We start from the raw sequence: 17,703 nt of genomic DNA, 5'->3' as shown, positions 1-17,703 counted from the left end.
AAGAAACTTTGCAGGCTAGAAGGAATTGGAAAGAAATATTCAAAGTCATAAAAAACAGACCTACAGCCAATATTGCTCTACCTAGCAAACATATCATTTAGAATCAAAGGGGAGATAAAGAGCTTCCCAGATATGAAAAATCTAAGGAGTTCATCATCACCAAACCATTATTATATGAAATGTTAAAGGGACTCTCTTAAGAAAAAGAAGATCAAAACTATGAAAAAGAAAATGGCAAAAAATACATATCTATCAACAATTGAATCTAATAAACAAACTAAGCAAAGAAGAAGAACAGAGACAGAATCATTAAAAAAAGAGTGTTTTGATGCTTGCCAGATAGGAGATGGGGTGTAAAGGGACTGGGTGAACTGGTGAAGGAATTAAGAAGTACAAATAGACCCCCAGCCAAGATGGAGGCATAGGTAGACAAACGGTGCCTCCTCACACAACCAAAAGAAGGACAACAAAAATTTAAAAACAAAAAACAACCAGAACAGACAGAAAACCAAACTGTATGGAAGTCTGGCAACCAAGGAGTTAAAGAAGACACATTCATCCAGACTGGTAGGAGGGGCAGAGTTGGGCAGCCAGGGTAGAGAGGACTCACAGCAAGGCGGTGGCTGGAGGATGGGGGCAGGCAAGGCGATGGCTGGCAGATCCAGTGAAGTGGCAGATTATGGAATGGGGCATGGCACGCAAGGCTGCAGCTGGTCTGCAAGGCAGCAGCTGGCAGACCAGGTGGTCCCACATTCGCATGCAGATAACCAGGCAAAACTGGGGAGCAAGACGGACCATACAACCCATAGTCCCAGCCCGGGGAAATAAAGCCTCAAGTCACTGACTGAAAACACCTGTGGAGGTTGAGATGGCAGGGGAAGAAACTCCCAGCCTCACAGGATAGTTGGTTGGAGAGACCTACAGGGCCCTAGAATATACACAAGCCCACCCACCCAAGAATCAGCACCAGAAGGGCCCAATTTGCTTGTGGGAAGTGGGGAGAGTGACTGAAATCTGGCAGCAAGCAGAGCAAGCACCATTGTTCCTTCTCAAACCCCTCCCCCACATATAGCATAACAACCCAGTAACATGGGTTACCCTACCCAGGTGAACACCTAAGGCTCTGCCCCTCACTACCTAACAGGCAAGGCAAGACAAAAAAATTGGCCCAAACAAAAGAACAGATCAAGCTCCAGAAAAAATACAACTAAGCGACAAAGAGGTAGCCAACCTATCAGGTGCACAGTTCAAAACACTGGTAATCAGGATGCTCACAGAAATGGTTGAGTATGGTCACAAAATAGAGGAAAAAGTGAAGGCTATGCAAAGCAAAATAAAGGAAAATGTACAGGTAATCAACAGTGATGGGAAGGAAACTGGGACTCAAATCAACGGTGTGGACCAGAAGAAAAAAGAAACATCGAATCAGAAAAGGATGAAGAAACAATTCCAAAAAATGAGGAGAGGATTAGGCACCTCCAGGATATCTGTAAATGTTCCAACATCCAAATCATAGGGGTACCAGAAGGAGAAGAGGAAGAACAACAAATTGAAAACTTATTTCAACAAATAATGAAGGAGAACTTCCCCAACCTGACAAAGGAAATAGACTTCCAGGAAGTCCAGGAAGCCCAGAGAACCCCAAAGAAGTTGGACCCAAGGAGGAACACACCAAGGCACATCATAATTACATTAGCCAGGATTAAAATGAAGAAGAGGATCCTAGAAGGAACAAGAAAAAAGGAGACAGTTACCTACAAAGGAGTGCCCATAAGGCTGTCAGCTGATTTCTCAAAAGAGACCTTACAGGCAAGAAGGGGCTGGAAAGAAGTATTCCAAGGCATGAAAAGCAAGGACCTACATCCAAGATTGCCCTATCCAGCAAAGTTTTCATTTAGAATGGACGGGCAGATAAAATGCTTCTCAGATAAGGTCAAGTTAAAGGAGTTCATCATCACCAAGCACTTATTTTATCAAATGTTAAAGGGACTTATCTAAGAAAAGAAGATAAAGAAAAAACATGTATAGTAAAAGGACAGCAAACTCACAATTATTAACAACCACACCTAAAGGAAAAACAAAAACAAACTAAGCAAACAGCTAGAACAGGAACAGAACCGCAGAAATGGAGATCACATGGAGGGCTAGCAACAGGGGAGGGGGAGAGAAGGGGAAAAGGTACAGAGAATAAGTAGCATAGATGGTAGGTAGAAAATAGACAGGGAGAGGGTAAGAACAGTATAGGAAATGTAGAAGCCAAAGAACTTATATGTATCACCCATGGACATGAACTAAAGGGAAGGAATGTGGGTGGGAGGGGATGTGCAGGGTGGTGGGGAGTGAAGGGAGGAAAATGGGACAACTGTAATAGCATAATCAATAAAATATATTTTTTAAAAAAGAAGTACAAATAGGTACCATATTTCTCAGACTATAAGATGCATGTTTCCCCCCCAAATTTGGGAGGAATAATGATTGTTGTTGAGTTCTGTTTACATTTACATTGGTGAAATATTACCTTACTCATGTTATTAAATATTTTACATTTTTTGCTTCAAAAATTTTTTTCCAGTGTCCCAGGTTTGATTCCCAGCCAGGGTACATGCCTGGGTTGCAGGCCATAACCCCCAGCAACCGCACATTGAAGTTTCTCTGTCTCTCTCTCTATCTCCCTCCCTTCCCTCTCTAAAAATAAATAAATAAAATCTTTAAAAAAATTTTTTTTCCTATTTTCTTCCTCTAAAACCTAGGTGCATCTTATGGTCCGAAAAATAGGGTAGTTCCAGAATATCCATGGGACTATAAAGAACGGTATAGGAAATGGAGTAGCCAAAGAACTTATAATCATGATCCATGTACATGAACAATGATTGGGACTTCCTGAGGGAATAGGGGTTGCTGGGTGGAGAAGGGCAAAGTGGGAAAAATCAGGAAAACTGTAACAGCATATTTAATAAAATATAATTTAAAAAATAAAATAAATTTTTAAAAAAGACAGGCAGCCCAGGGTAGAGAGGTTCCCTGTGCCTGGATATAGATACATGTCTGTCACACACACTACCGATGGTGGGCTGAATGATGATGGTACCCAAAGATGTCACATCCTAATCCCTGGAACCTGTAAATATCATCTAATATTATTACAGAAGTAATCAAGTCAAAATGACATCATCACAGCTGGGCTCTAACACAATATGACTGGTGGCAATTTGGACACAGAGACTGACACACACAGAGGAAAGACAACATGAAGATACACAGGCTGGATACTTGTGAGGATGGAGGAGTGGAAGGACATATCTACAAGCCAAGGAACCCAGAGATTGCCAGCAAACTACCAGAAGCCAGGAAGAGGCAAGGCAGAATTGCCTGGAGGGTACCACAGGGAGCAGGCCCTGCTGACACCTTGATTTTGGACTCCTAGCCTCTAGAACTGAGACATCATGTGTCTGTTGTTTTAAGCTACCCAGCCTATTGTTACAGCAGCCCTAAGGAACTAACACATCGTGCCTTTCCATATCTATAATGCATGCCAAACTTCACCAGGCACATTCATTTTAACTTTTACACCTTGCCCCGGCAATTCCCACCCCACCCAGATACCCTCACACCCAACTCTCAATGACTCAGGAAGGTAACGGCCCCAGAGGATTAATCCCATTAATGCAAACTATCAAGAACTTTCAAACTTCTTTTTTAGGAGAGCAAACTCAAACTGTCAACAAAATGAAAAAGATGTTCCTCCGACATGCTTTTATTTTGATGAAATATTTAAACAACATTATGTCACTACTGTTGGAGAGGTCACCCTTCGAACCTGGCACCAGAAGAAAATAATCGACTCCATAGAGGGATGCTGTCAAGACAACAACCTGACAACAGAGAGGGACCTGACACTGTCTTTTTCCTGTGCTCCTAGGAAAATGGCACCCCACGTGGTAGAAATTTTAAATTCAGTTACTCATAAAACAGACGATATCAAAGACAAAGAACAAAAAAAGATCTACTAAGCAAGCACAAATTTTTATCCTGTTACTCAAATATTAACTTTTTGTATAATGTTTTTAAATGATTATATTAAAAACTAGAAAAACAATAAATAAGTATACTTTGCTATGAGTGAAAACCTTAGTCTTTGGCATAGAACACATATTTAAAGGTTGAAGATAGAAATCTCTGGATGACTTGCTCACTCAGGCAGAGTTATGTTTATTCAGTAATTATATGAAATTATTATTATTATATGAAATGTTAAAGGGACTCGCTTAAGAAAAAGAAGATCAAAAGTATGAAGAATAAAATGGCAAAAATACATTATCTATCAACAATTGACTCTAAAAAACAAACTAATAAAACAAGAAGAGCAGAGACAGAATCATGGATAAAGAGTGTTTTGATGGTTTCCAGATGGGAGATGATGTGTTAGGACTCTGTGAAAAAATAAGTAAAAATAGGAGAGATTCTGTACCAAAGCACAGCACTGTTTGGAGGGGGAAATGAGATAAAGAATGTGAAAGTCCTTTGAAAAAAAAATGGAAATCTACAAATAGATACATGTAAGGTATCTTTTTTACTCACTAAAACCTGCCAGAACTCATTTATTTATTTAAATTTTTTTTTCTTTTTTAGGGGAGGCCACTGTTTCATGTGCTGCAGTGAGACACTATCATCGTTCTCAGGGAGGAGCTAAGAGGCAGCATTATAGGACATATGATGGAAAAATAACTGAAAGAACTATGTTCCTCCCTGAAAATTCTGTTATGGAATCAGCTGTATTATGTGATATTTTTTTATATTCACCCAAGGACATGTCTAGAGAAGGGAAGAGAGAGAGAGAAACAACAATGAAGTTAAACCCTCAACCTAGACATTTGCCCTTACCAGGAATCAAATCTGCAACCCTTCGGTTCATGGGAAAGACGCTCCAACCAACTGAGCCACACCAGCCAGGGGATCTGTATTAAGTGATTGTTTTACCTAGTTTAACTGAGAGAATGTCAACAAGACTACAAAAGGCTACCACGTTACTAAGTCAAATTTAAAAATTGAAATTTGGATAAGAATACGCATAAAGTCAAAAATCAGTCTAATGTTGTGAGAAAAAATTAAGTAAATTTTGTCTGTAATTATCATAAAGTGGTTATAAAAGAATAGCTTGTGATGATTTATTAATTCTATCTCAAATATCATTTATTATTCTTGAGCTACCATCAGTTTCATACCCTCTGGGTGAGTGGTAGTGGATTGGGCACTATTGTTCTGTTTAAATCATTTGTAATTATGTATTGATATGCTAATAAGGCAAAGTATGTTCCAAAAACTATAGAACTATCAAACTATGAAGAGCTGATAGAGAAGGGGTAAATCTTTACTTTTTACTAGACATACTTTGTATGTTATGATTTTATGAGCATTTAATTAAGTAAAGCAACAAAGAAAAACATAAGTTAAAATCAAGATATATATCTTAATTGACCTGAACCTAAATCTCCAACCTATATCAAACATTTCTTCTTTAGGCATACAGTCAACAACTCCCATCTAGCTAAGAAAAAACAAATAGCTAAGGCAATATTTAGCTAAAGTTTTCTCTTAAGAGAGTTAGTCAACCTGTCCTCCAGATTTCAACTATGTGGTCCCCCAAAATGGGAGTCAGCAGTGAGTGAACCAGCACCCCTCCAAGCAAAGCTATAGGAGAGTCATCTTGACCTCTGTTATTAGCCATCTTAATCTGACTTGGACAAGCAGGATAGAGAAGAGTTTAGAGTGCAGGCCCTTTAGTTAATAATAGTCATGGACTGTGGACAGGAGCAGAGAAAAGCCAACCAGAAGAGAGGAGAGTAATGGCAGATCTTGGCTTGGCCTTCTATATTCACACAAGTTATCATTCTCACCACCTCCACCATTACCAAAGAACGAAGGGATATACAATGACTTGTTTGCCCTCATAGCAGTCTTGCAGTTGTCCTCCTGGAAGTGATGCATAATGGGTGGTTTAAGTCAAAATTGGAGGAGAATGGGGGAAAATTCTGATAGAACCCACATCCCTCTACACCTTGATTTCTCCCCAGCCCTCAACGAGTGGGTGAGCACTGGGGAGCACAAGGAAGTCCCATTCAGATCTGTTCTCAGCTGCCAACCCCATTTGTGTTCCTGGCTGACTATAATCCAAATCTCCTAATTTATTTCTTCTGCTTCTTTGTCTATTCCACATTCTTTTGATTTTTTTCCCTTCCTTTTCTCCCATAATGTTCTTGCTCATTGAAGAAGTATTGAAGAAAAGAGGAAAGAATGGTAGAGAAAGAGTAGTGAGATTTATGGGCTGAAGTGAGCCTCTTCCTATTTTCCAATTTATTTTCTCATTGTGACAAACCTTACTTTGGGGCCCCAAGAATATGAGGCTCATAAAATACAGTGGGGGAGGAGAGGACAACTAGTTAGGAAATCTAGAATCAGCCTTCCAAGCCACTGTCCTGGCAAGTATGTGCCTTTTTCTCCAGACTGGCTCCCTCTCTGCCTCCTCTCACTCTCTGTCTTCCCAAAGTGTTCCCCAAACTGCTTCAAAGCAGGGACCAATACAGGGCACTTTTTTTTAGGTTTTATTAATTTATTTTTAGAGATAAGGGAAGGGAAGGAGAAAGAGAGGGAGACAAACATCAGTGTGTAGTTGCCTCTCACGCACCCCCTATCAGTGCCCTGATTGGGAACCAAACCAGGTTTGATTGAAACTGGATGGGGGCATATGTATGGGAAGACAGGGTGTTGAGTGTAACCTGGGCAACTGGGACTCCCACCTGATTCACAAACAATACAATAATGCTTATTAAGACAACAGGAAAAAAAGCAATTAGCACTTGTAGAATGACAGGGAGTTTTGACAGTCCATCCCAGCCTTGCAACTCAATGATGTGAATTGTGGAATCATAGATGAGAGAGCCCAAGAGGGTCTAGAAGTCATCATTCAGTACTCTACCCTCCCCTGCCACCCCACTTTATAGATGAGGTCATGAAGGCTTCCCAACCTGGCCTTGAGACTTCCAAGTGCTCATCGTCCCTTAAGCAAAGTAAGTGCATAGTCTCATCCATCAATCAGGGGACCAATGAGCCTTTATAGATACCGTAAAATTTCCAAATCCAGTCCCTAGGAACCTTCAGTACAGTGAATAAAACTGTGAGGCTCTACATCACTTTGTTTATTGCTTTTTTCACAGCTCATACTGGCATCTGTTCAGCCCAGGATTATTTAGAGCCTAATGTTCATGGTGCTGGAGTGTACAGTGAAATAAATGGAGTTTCAGCTAATTAAATGCTGGCACAAAGCTGAGGTGTTTGAAAAATCTCAAAATCCATCTATTTCCAGCCTGTCCCAGAGCCAAGAGTTGCTGCTATTATATGACACAATAAAAAGAGATGCTGTATAAATTTTAAATATTTTATTGACCACAAATAATTAGAATACCTAATGATTTTCTAAGGCAAAATATCCAGCAGCTAATGTGCAAAAAGCATTGTAGATGTTCACAAACTACAGAAATGTCAATTTGCTTTTAGTTTCCTTTTAAGCAATTTTTTATTCTAAAGAAGTAAACATAAGTGTGAATAAAGTGTGGTTTGGGCAAATGTTTAGGAATATTCAATAAAGCACCTGTATAAATATTCAGTTATGGATATAATTTGATTTAAATAGATGGTACTTTCAATAAATAAACATTGTTCAACATGAATAAACATCTTAAACAATCAGTAAGCATCAGAACCAGCTGATATTTCATGCAAATCTTTGGAAAACATTTTATTTAGCCATTCTCATATCCACCACATATTGTCAGTGATTCTTTCACACTTTATTTTCAAAAACTTCTGAATGAAAGCAGCAGCTTTTCTTAAAAGAATTCATCCTTGTGCAGCACCACCATTCATTACAATCTTTTCTTCTATGCAGTCACTGTGTGTCACACAGCTGGTGTGTCATATGGCATTGTGGTGTCCAAGGTTATGAGCACAACCACAGGAGCCACACTGCTGGACTCAAACTATCTCTGCCATTTATGACTCCGTAATCTTGGGCAGTTTCATCTTGTTTGGCCTCACTATCATCATTTTTCAAATGGAAATCATGAGACCATTTCTCAGAGGAATAATGATTAAATAAGATCATATGAGTAAAGTTGCCAACAAACTCCACAAGTTTAACCCCTATCACTTTACATAATGTTTTTTAAACATTCCAGCTAAATCATTTAAAACAGATTGTGCACGTCCATTGTTTTATCCTGTAACAGCTTTTATACACAGTTGATGGAAATGTAAATTGGTAAAACATTCTTAAAGAGCAATTTGGCAATAGCTATCAAAATTTGAAATGCACATTTGCTTTGATCCAACAACTGTACTCCTGGGAATTCATTTATCACTAGCTAGTGAGCAAATATATGTCCCAGATGTTCTAGACCTCTGACCCAGGATGTTTACTGCTATATTTTGGGAAGAAAAAAATAAGGGAACAACTGAAATATCAATCAATAATTAAGTAAATTACCATGACCCCCCATTTATAGGACTTGTCACAATGAAAAATTTACCTTTGTATATTTGGTTATTGTATTATTATTGTGCTTCTTCCCTGTGAAGGGAGAAAACTTGTTCCCTCTTCTAAAGCTTCCTTCCATATGAGAGAGCCTCTGTTAGTGATACACCCCTGGCCTCTCTCTGCCCACTTATGCACTGAACACAAGGGTAGTAGAGTAACTCAGTGATTGGTAAATTTGGGGAGAATAAGTGGACATAACAGGGAACAGCAGCTCTCTTCTGCTCCTCCACATTGTTTTATGAGACAGTCCCCCAAATTGGGAAGCCTACTCCAGATCAGCCCTACCCATGACTGGGTGGGTACAGGCACCTAACTCTGGATGTTGGCATTACAAAGTTCGTGGGTTTTTCACACTATCCTATATCTTTCAACTTAGTATTTAAAACAATAGAGGTAAATAATCTTCAACCAGTGACTGTAAATGTTGATCTTTTTTATATTTCAATTTAATCAGAACTTGAACAAGAAAAAGGGATGCTTTTGAAGAGCCTCATGAAAGCTACCACATGCCCCACAAATATAAACTCCATGAAGATGGGAATTATATCTGTTTCGCTCATCAATATATCCCTAGAACAGAGTCTAGGCTCCCAATAATGAATAAATGACCAAATTAATGAGCCATACAAATGGTATTATAGTAGTCTTCCAACTTACCTGTAGTTTCACTTTCCTGGTTTCAGTTACCCAAAGTCAACTGTGGTCCAAAAATATTAAGTAAAAAATTCTAGAAATAAAAAATTCATAAGTTTTAAACTATGTGCCATTCTGAGTTACACAACCCACCCCATCCCCCTGGGACGTGAATCATCCCTTTGTCCAGCATGTCCACACTGTATATGCTACCCACCAATTAGTCACCTGGTAGCCACCTAGGTTATCAAATGGACTATCGTAGTATCTCAGTGCTTGTGTTCAAGTCACCTTCATTTTACTTAATAATGGCCCCAAAGCACAAGAGTGGCGATGATGGCAATTCAAATATGCCAAAAAGAAGCCAAAAAGTGCTTCCTTTAAGAGAAAAAATGAAAGTTCTCTACTTACTAAGGAAATAAAAAAATCAGATGCTGAGGTTGCTAAGATCTATGGTAAGAATGAATCTTCCCTCTTCTTTCCTTTGGACTCAAACTGACACATTGGCTCTTCCTGGATGCTACGCCTGTCAGCTTTAAAACTAGAACTACACCATCCCCTCTTCTGTCTCCAGTCTTGCTGAATGCAGATCTTGGGACTTGCCAGCCTCCATAATCATCTGACCTCTACTCACTGCAGGAAGATTTTCAATAATTGCAAGCTTGCTATTTTTTCAAGAATGCTCATTGCATTGTTGAACAACTTTACATGTTGAATCCAAAAATCTGTCTCATTGACACCCAGCTGGGCAGCAACCCCAAGGTTGCGCAGAAGGTCATGCTTGAGCAAAAGACCCTGCACACCCCCATAGCACTGGGAAGGGTGAGGCAGCCTGACTGAGCACGTGAACAAGCACACCCCCCACACCCCAGCCCACATTGGTAACCCAGGGAAAGGCCTGGATCCCACACCCAAGGCACAGAGGAGAGGTGCCAGGATAGCTCCCCGGAGAGTGAGTGACTGACTGAGTGCAGATTGGGAAGGAAGAAAAGCCATACCAATTGTCCCTCAGCCTGCTGCAGCCAGCTGTTGAGGTCCAACCTGTCTGGTCTTAGGAATCTGTAACCACCTGTGACTATGGCTGAGTAAGAGGCCTCTGAACCAGGAGATGCTAAGGAGACAACAACTTATTTCCCTGGCATGAACGCTGCCTATTCTAATGCCTGGCTCCCTTTGCATGATCAGCAGTCAATAATGGGTAACAATTCTCTAGGAAAGAGAATGAATCTAAGACAGACACAATCACATGGGAATGCCCTACAGGAAGAGACTCAGGGGGCTGTGGAAATGACAGCGTTATCGACATCGACCCCTCCCCCTCGGCTTTGCCAAAGCCTGAGTCCTTGAGAAATCCAAGTCTCCCAGCGGCCTTTGTCTCCTCTGCCTGACTCAGACCTGCAGCAATAACAGGGACGGTGCAGTCCAGACCAGAGTTGGTGAACCCCTGGGGTAATCAGGCCTGAGAAATAGAATATGAAAGACCCAGTGAGATCTGCTTGCTGGAGAATGCTCTTTAATTAAAATATGAAGGCACAGGGAGAAAATGAAACTAAGCTTTTAAGTCCTGTAGTCTTGTTAAGTGGTAAAACCCCAAAATCTCTGGCTTAGGGTCCCAGCAGGAGATCTGCCAGCTCCTTTCAAATCTAACTGCTTGTAATTTGCAAACGGTATTTGTATTCAAGAATACAAGCCTGCTTGGGCGAAAAGACAAGGCACTCCCCACTAGAGAGAGTGACCGTTTTCATCCCTATTTCTCCACAGGACTCAGTTGTCTATGTGTATGTTTTTCTCGTGCTTCGATGAGCCATCTGCAGCATTCTGCAGTCACTGCTGGTCGGTGGCCACAACAGCCAGCAAGATGAAAAAAACTGGTTTGGCCACTTTGAAACCAAGAGGTTTTTAATTTTATTTTATTTTTATTTTTTTAATAATTTCTCATCTTTTAATTTTACTATTTTTTCTCTTTCAAGTCCTTTTTCCCCTTTCCTTCTTTCTTATTTTATTCCTTCCTCCTTTCTTTCCAATTTTATCTCTTTTTCCTTCCTTGGTCTACCTTTTTTTAAAATATCTACAAGTGAGACAAAAAAGAAAAAAAAAACCTGGAACTGTGAAAAGACCAGAGTTGGACCCAAAGAAGGGGCATCACAACAGCTGCAACAGTGAGACAAATTTCACTCTGCAACTACAGAGAACCTGCAAGTTATTGCATATTCATATTACTATGTTTCCATTATTCTTACATCTTTTATTTTAATAGTACTTTTGCATTCCTCTCATTTCTGTATAGTCTGCTTTGTGAGGCTGGTTATATTGTATCATTTGACAAGTTTCCCTTGATATCTCTTTCATAGAGTATTGCTAATTTACTGTCCTTCACTTCACTTGTGTCCCATTAGCACACAACTCAAGGCCCTATACTTCCTATTCTTGTTATCCAGATCACATAGATCCTGTTATATGATTGTTGCTCTAATATTATTGTAAATAATAGCTGTTCCATACAATTGTAAATACTTCACAACATCCCTCCCAGATCTAAGCCCACTTCACGATTTCCTGAACTCTATTACTTTGGGGTTAACTCTATTCTCTCACACACTATCCCTATTTACTATCCTTTACTCTCACCTTACCTCAGAATCTGACCTCCCACAACCTCACTGCTTTGTAGATCCAACTCACAATCCTTCCTTCTCCAACAAGAGTCTTATCTTCTTTCCATCCTTTCTAAAAATTGGCTGGTTGGGTGGAAGATCACAGTTAACACTATACATAGCCAAAGGATCTCCTATCTCTTCTCTACTGGCTGCTACTGTAAACATCATAGAATACTCTCTTGCTGTCTTAAACCATTTTGCCTTCCCCCTCCAAGTGATCACAAAAAAAAAAAGTAGGTGGAAGCAGTGAACACCAGGATACCCACTGGAAGAGGAAGCCTGACAACAAAGGAACCACTAACAGGTAACAACAGAAGGTGAAGGAGGGAGTGGAAACCACACAAATCTCAATCCAGGACCTATCTGGAAATACAACTACATAGTGGAGACACTACCCAGTACAAACAACTGAACAAGAGCAAGAGAGAATCCTCAAAACCTTGTAAACATAGAAAAACCAGCTTCAACACAACCTGCTCTCACCAGCACAACAAAATACAAGAGGTGGTAGACAGAGTGACCCTCAGTTAACCAGCTGGTGGGAAAGACCCACAAAAGAAAGACCCAACTACAATAAAAAACCCAAAGACAGAGTCAACTTAAATGACAGCTCAAGACCAGTGAGCTCAGGGGACCAAAGAGACTGCACCATTGAATCTCACAGGTATTCTACTACAGAAGTTCACACCATAAACCCAGGGGGCCAGAACAGATCAATTTAAGAAGCTGAGGCTAACAAGAAGAATCTTGCAAATAATGGGAAGACAAAGAAATAATCCCCAAATGAAAGGAAAGGAGGAAGCCTCAGAAAGAATGCTAAATGAAATACAGGCAACTCAACTATCAGTTGAGTTCAAAGCAATGATTATCAGGAAGCTCAATGAGCTCACAATGAGCTTCCACAAATGACAGGGAAACTACACTGAACTCATTGCAAACTATATCAACATGAAAAAGGAAATAGAAACTATCAACAAGGGCCAAGAGGAAATGATGAATACAATTCCTGAACTGAAGAACACAGTAGAAGAAATCAAAAGCAGGAGCAATGAAGCAGAAGATTGGATCAGCGAATTGGAGGACAAAGATGAAAAGAACACCCAAAAAGAGCAAGAAAAGGAAAAGAGGCTCAGAAAGAATGAAGAGGGATTAAGAGAAATGCAAGATAGTATAAAACGTAATGATATCCGTATAATAGGGATACCAGAAGGAGAAAAAGAAGAGCAAGTGATAGAAAACCTATTTGAAAAAGTAATGATGGAAAATTTCCCTAATTTGATGAGAGAAAAAGTCACACAAATCCAGGAAACACAGAGAGTCCCAATCAAGAAGAACCCAAACAGGTCCACCTCAAGACACATCATAATTAAAATGGCAAAATTTCAAGACAAGGACAGAATCTTAAAGGCAGCAAGAAATAAACAGGAAGTAACATACAAGGGAGCCCTGGTAAGGCTATCAGTTGACTTCTCAATGAAAATGCTCCAAGCCAGAAGAGAATGGCAAGAAATATTCCAACTAATGAGAACCAGAGGTCTGCAACCAAGACTACTTTACCCAGCAAGGCTCTCAATCAAGATACAAGGCCAAATAAGGAGCTTCACAAACAAAAGAAGTCTAAAAGAATACACCTCCATCAAACCAGCTCTGCAAGAGATGCTAAAGGGACTGCTCTAAGGAAAGGAATGAAAAGAAAGAGGGAGAAAGGAACACAGGTACAAAAATGGCAATGAATAAGTACCTATCAATAATAAACTTAAACATAAATGGATTAAATGCTCCAATCAAAAGACAGAGAATAGCAGAATGGATAAGAAAGCATGACCCACACATATGCTGCCTACAAGAGACCCACCTCAGAACAAAAGACCTACACAGACTGAAAGTGAAAGGCTGGAAACAAATATTCCAAGCAAATGGACAGGAAAAAAAGCCAGGGTAGCAATACTCATATCAGACAGAATAGACTTCAAAAAAGGGCCATAATGAGAGACCCAGAAGGTCACTTCATAATACTCAAGGGAAGAATCCACCAAGAAGACATAAATATTGTAAGTATATATGCACCCAACATAGGAGCACCCAAATACATAAAGAAAATCTTAGAAGACTTCAAGAAAGATATTGACAGCAACACAATTATTGTGGGGGATTTTAACACCCCACTATCAAAAATGGACAGATCTTCCGAACAAAATATCAACAAAGATATTGTGGCATTGAACAATACCCTAGATGAAATGGGCTTTACTGATATATACAGGACCCTCCATCCCAAAGAAGCTAAATACACATTCTTTCCAAGTATACATGGAATATTTTCAAAATTACACCACATGATAGGACACAAAACAAGCCTCAACAAATTCAAGAAAATTGAAATCATATCATGCATTTCCTTGGACCATAAGGGCTTGAAACTAGAAACCAACCTCAAGGAAAAACTCAAAAATATTCAAACTCATGGAGACTAGATAGCATGTTATTAAACAATGAATAAGCTACTAATGGCATCAATGAAGAAATCAGAAAGTTTCTGGAAACAAAGGAAAATAAACACACAACAGTCCAAAACTTATGGGACACAGAAAAGGCAGTCCTGAGAGGGAAGTTCATAGCAATACAGGCTGACCTTAAAAAGTTAGAAACATTTCAATCAAACAACCTAACACTATATCTACAAGAACTGGAGGAACAACAACAAACAAATCCCAGAGCAAGTAGAAGAAAGGAAATAACCATGATCAGAGCAGAATTAAATAACATAGAAACTAAAAGCACAATTCTAAGGATCAATGAATCCAGGAACTGGTTCTTTGAAAAGATAAACAAAATCGACTTTAACCAGACTTACCAAGAAAAAAGAGAGAGGACCCAAATAAACACAATCAGAAATGAAAGAGGAGAAATTACAACTGATACCACACAAACAAAAAGGATTGTAAGAAATTACTATGAACAACTATATACCAAGAAATTTGAAAACCTGGGTGAAATGAACAAATTTGTAGAAAAATATAATCTTCCAAAACTGAATGAAGAAGAAGCAGAAAGCCTGAACAGACCTATAATAGCTAGTGAAATTGAAGCAACAGTCAAAAAACTCCCAGTACACAAAAACCCTGGACTGGATGGTTTCACAGGAGAATTTTACAAAACATTTAAGAAAAGGTTAACCCCTATCCTTCTCAGACTATTCCAAAAAAATACAAGAAGAGGGAAGACTCCCAAACTCTTTTTATGAAGCCACTACCATCCTAAATCCAAAACCAGATAAAGACACAACAAAGAAAGAAAACTTCAGGCCAATATCACTGATGAATATAGATGATAAAATCCTCAACAAAATATTGGCAAACCACATCCAGCAATACATTAAAAAGATCATACACCATGACCAAGTGGGGTTCATCCCAGGGATGCAAGAATGGTACAATATTCACAAATCAATAAACATAATACAGCACATAAATAAAAGGAAAGACAAACACCACCTGATCATGTCAATAGATGCTGAAAAAGCATTTGATAAGGTACAGCACCCATTTATGATAAAAAACACTCAGTAAAGTGGGAGTAGAGGGAGCATACCTCAACCTAATAAAGGCCACATATGAGAAACCTATAGCCAACATCATACTCAATGGGCAAAAACAAAACTTTCCCACTAAGATCAGGATGTGTGCTTTCACCACTTCTATTCAACATAGTATTGGAACTCCTAGACACAGAAATAAAACAAGAAAAAGAAATAAAAGGCACCCAAATTGGAAAAGAGGGAGCAAAACTGTCATTGTTTGCAGAGTACATGATAGTGTACATAGAAAATCCTATAGAATCACCAAAAAATTACTCAACCTAATAAGGGAATTTCACAACATAGCAGGATACAAAGTCAATATTCAGAAAAGAAAGGCATTTTTTACACCAACAATGCAATATCAGAAATACAAATCAGAAAAGAAATCCCACTTGATATAGCAACAAGAAAACTAAAATACCTAGGACTAAACCAAAGAGGTAACCAAAGACCTGTACTCAGAAAACTATACAACACTGAAGAAAAAAATTAAGAAAGACACAAACGAATGGAATTGTATACCATGTTCATGGATTGGGAGAATTAACATAATCAAAATGCCCATACTACTCAAAGCAATTTATAGATTCAATGCAATCCTTATTAAAATACCAATGATGTATTTCACAGCTATAGAGCAAACATTTCAAAACTTTATGTGGAACTATAAATGACCCTGAAGAGTTGCAGCAATTTTGAGAAAGAAAAACGAGGTAGGAGGGCTCACAATACCTGATACCAAACTGTATTACAAGGCCACAATAATTAAAACAGCCTGGTACTGGCATAAGAACAGACACATAGATCAATGGAACAGAATAGAGAGCCCAGAAACAAACCCAAGTCTCTATGGTCAATTAATATTCAACAAGGGGGCAGATGCATAAAATTGAGTAAAAATAGCCTCTTCAACAAATGGTGTTGGAAGATCTGGACAGCTACATGCAAAATAATGAAACTTGATCACCAACTTACACCATACGCAAAAATAAATTCAAGGTGGATAAAAAATTTAAATATAAGTCATGGCACCATAAAAGTCCTAGGGGAGAACATAGGCAGGAAAATCTCAGATATTTCAAGCAGCAATATTTTCACTCTTTTCTCCCCTAGAGCAAGGAACATAAAGGAAAGAATAAACAAATGGGACCTCATCAAAATAAAAATCTTCTGCATGGCTAAAGAAAATATCAGCAAAATGAAAAGGGAGCCAACCATATTGAAAAATATATTTGCCAATGATATCTCAGACAAGGGTCTGATCTCCAAAATATATATATATAAAGAACTCAAACAACTCTACTCCAGGAAGACAAACAACCCAATTAAAAACTGTGCAAAGGTCTTGAACAGACACTTCTCTAATGAGGACCCAGAGACATGAAAAATGCTCAGCATCAGTAGCCACTAGAGAGATGCAAATTAAAACTACAATGAGATACCACTTCACACCAGTCAGAATGGCCATCATAAACAAATCAACAAACAAGTGCTGGCAAGGTTGTGGAGAAAAGGGAACCGTAGTGCACTATTGGTGGGAATGCAAACTGATGCAGCCACTGTAGAAAACAGTATGGAATTTCCTCAGAAAACTAAAACTGGAACTGCCTTTTGACCCAGCAATATCACTGCTGGGATTATACCCTAAGCATCCTGAAATACCAATTCGAAAGAACCTGTGCATGCATCCCAATGTTCATAGTAGCACAACTTACAATAGACCAAGTGTTGGAAGCAATCTAAATGCCCACCAGTAAATTAGTGGATAAAAAAATCTATGGTACATTTACACAATGGAATACTACACAGCAGAAAGAAAGAAGGAGCTTATACCCTTTGCAACAGCATAGATGGAACTGGAGAGCATTATGCTAAGTGAAATAAGCCAGGTGGTGAAAGACAAAAACTATATGATCTCACCTATAAGTGGAACCTAATCAACAAAACAAACAAGCAATCAAAATATAACCAGAGACATTGAAATAAAGAGCAAACTGACAGTAACTAGAGGGGAGTGGGGAGAGGGATAACAGGGGAAAATAGAGGAAAGTCCATCAAGGAATATGTATAAAGGACACATGGACCCAGCCAAAGGGCATAGGTTCAAGGGTGGGGCAGGGGGCTATGGTGGGGTGAAAATGGAGACAACTGTACTTGAAAATAAATAAATAAATATATGTATACATCAATAAATAAATGTTAAAAAAATGGCATTGAATGAAACAATGTTATTCAAGGACCTG

Source organism: Phyllostomus discolor, chromosome 1 (genome assembly GCF_004126475.2).
Source record: "Phyllostomus discolor isolate MPI-MPIP mPhyDis1 chromosome 1, mPhyDis1.pri.v3, whole genome shotgun sequence".
Taxonomy (NCBI): Eukaryota; Metazoa; Chordata; class Mammalia; order Chiroptera; family Phyllostomidae; genus Phyllostomus; species Phyllostomus discolor.
The sequence above is the reverse complement of the archived record's forward strand: the minus strand, read 5'-3'. Positions refer to the sequence as shown.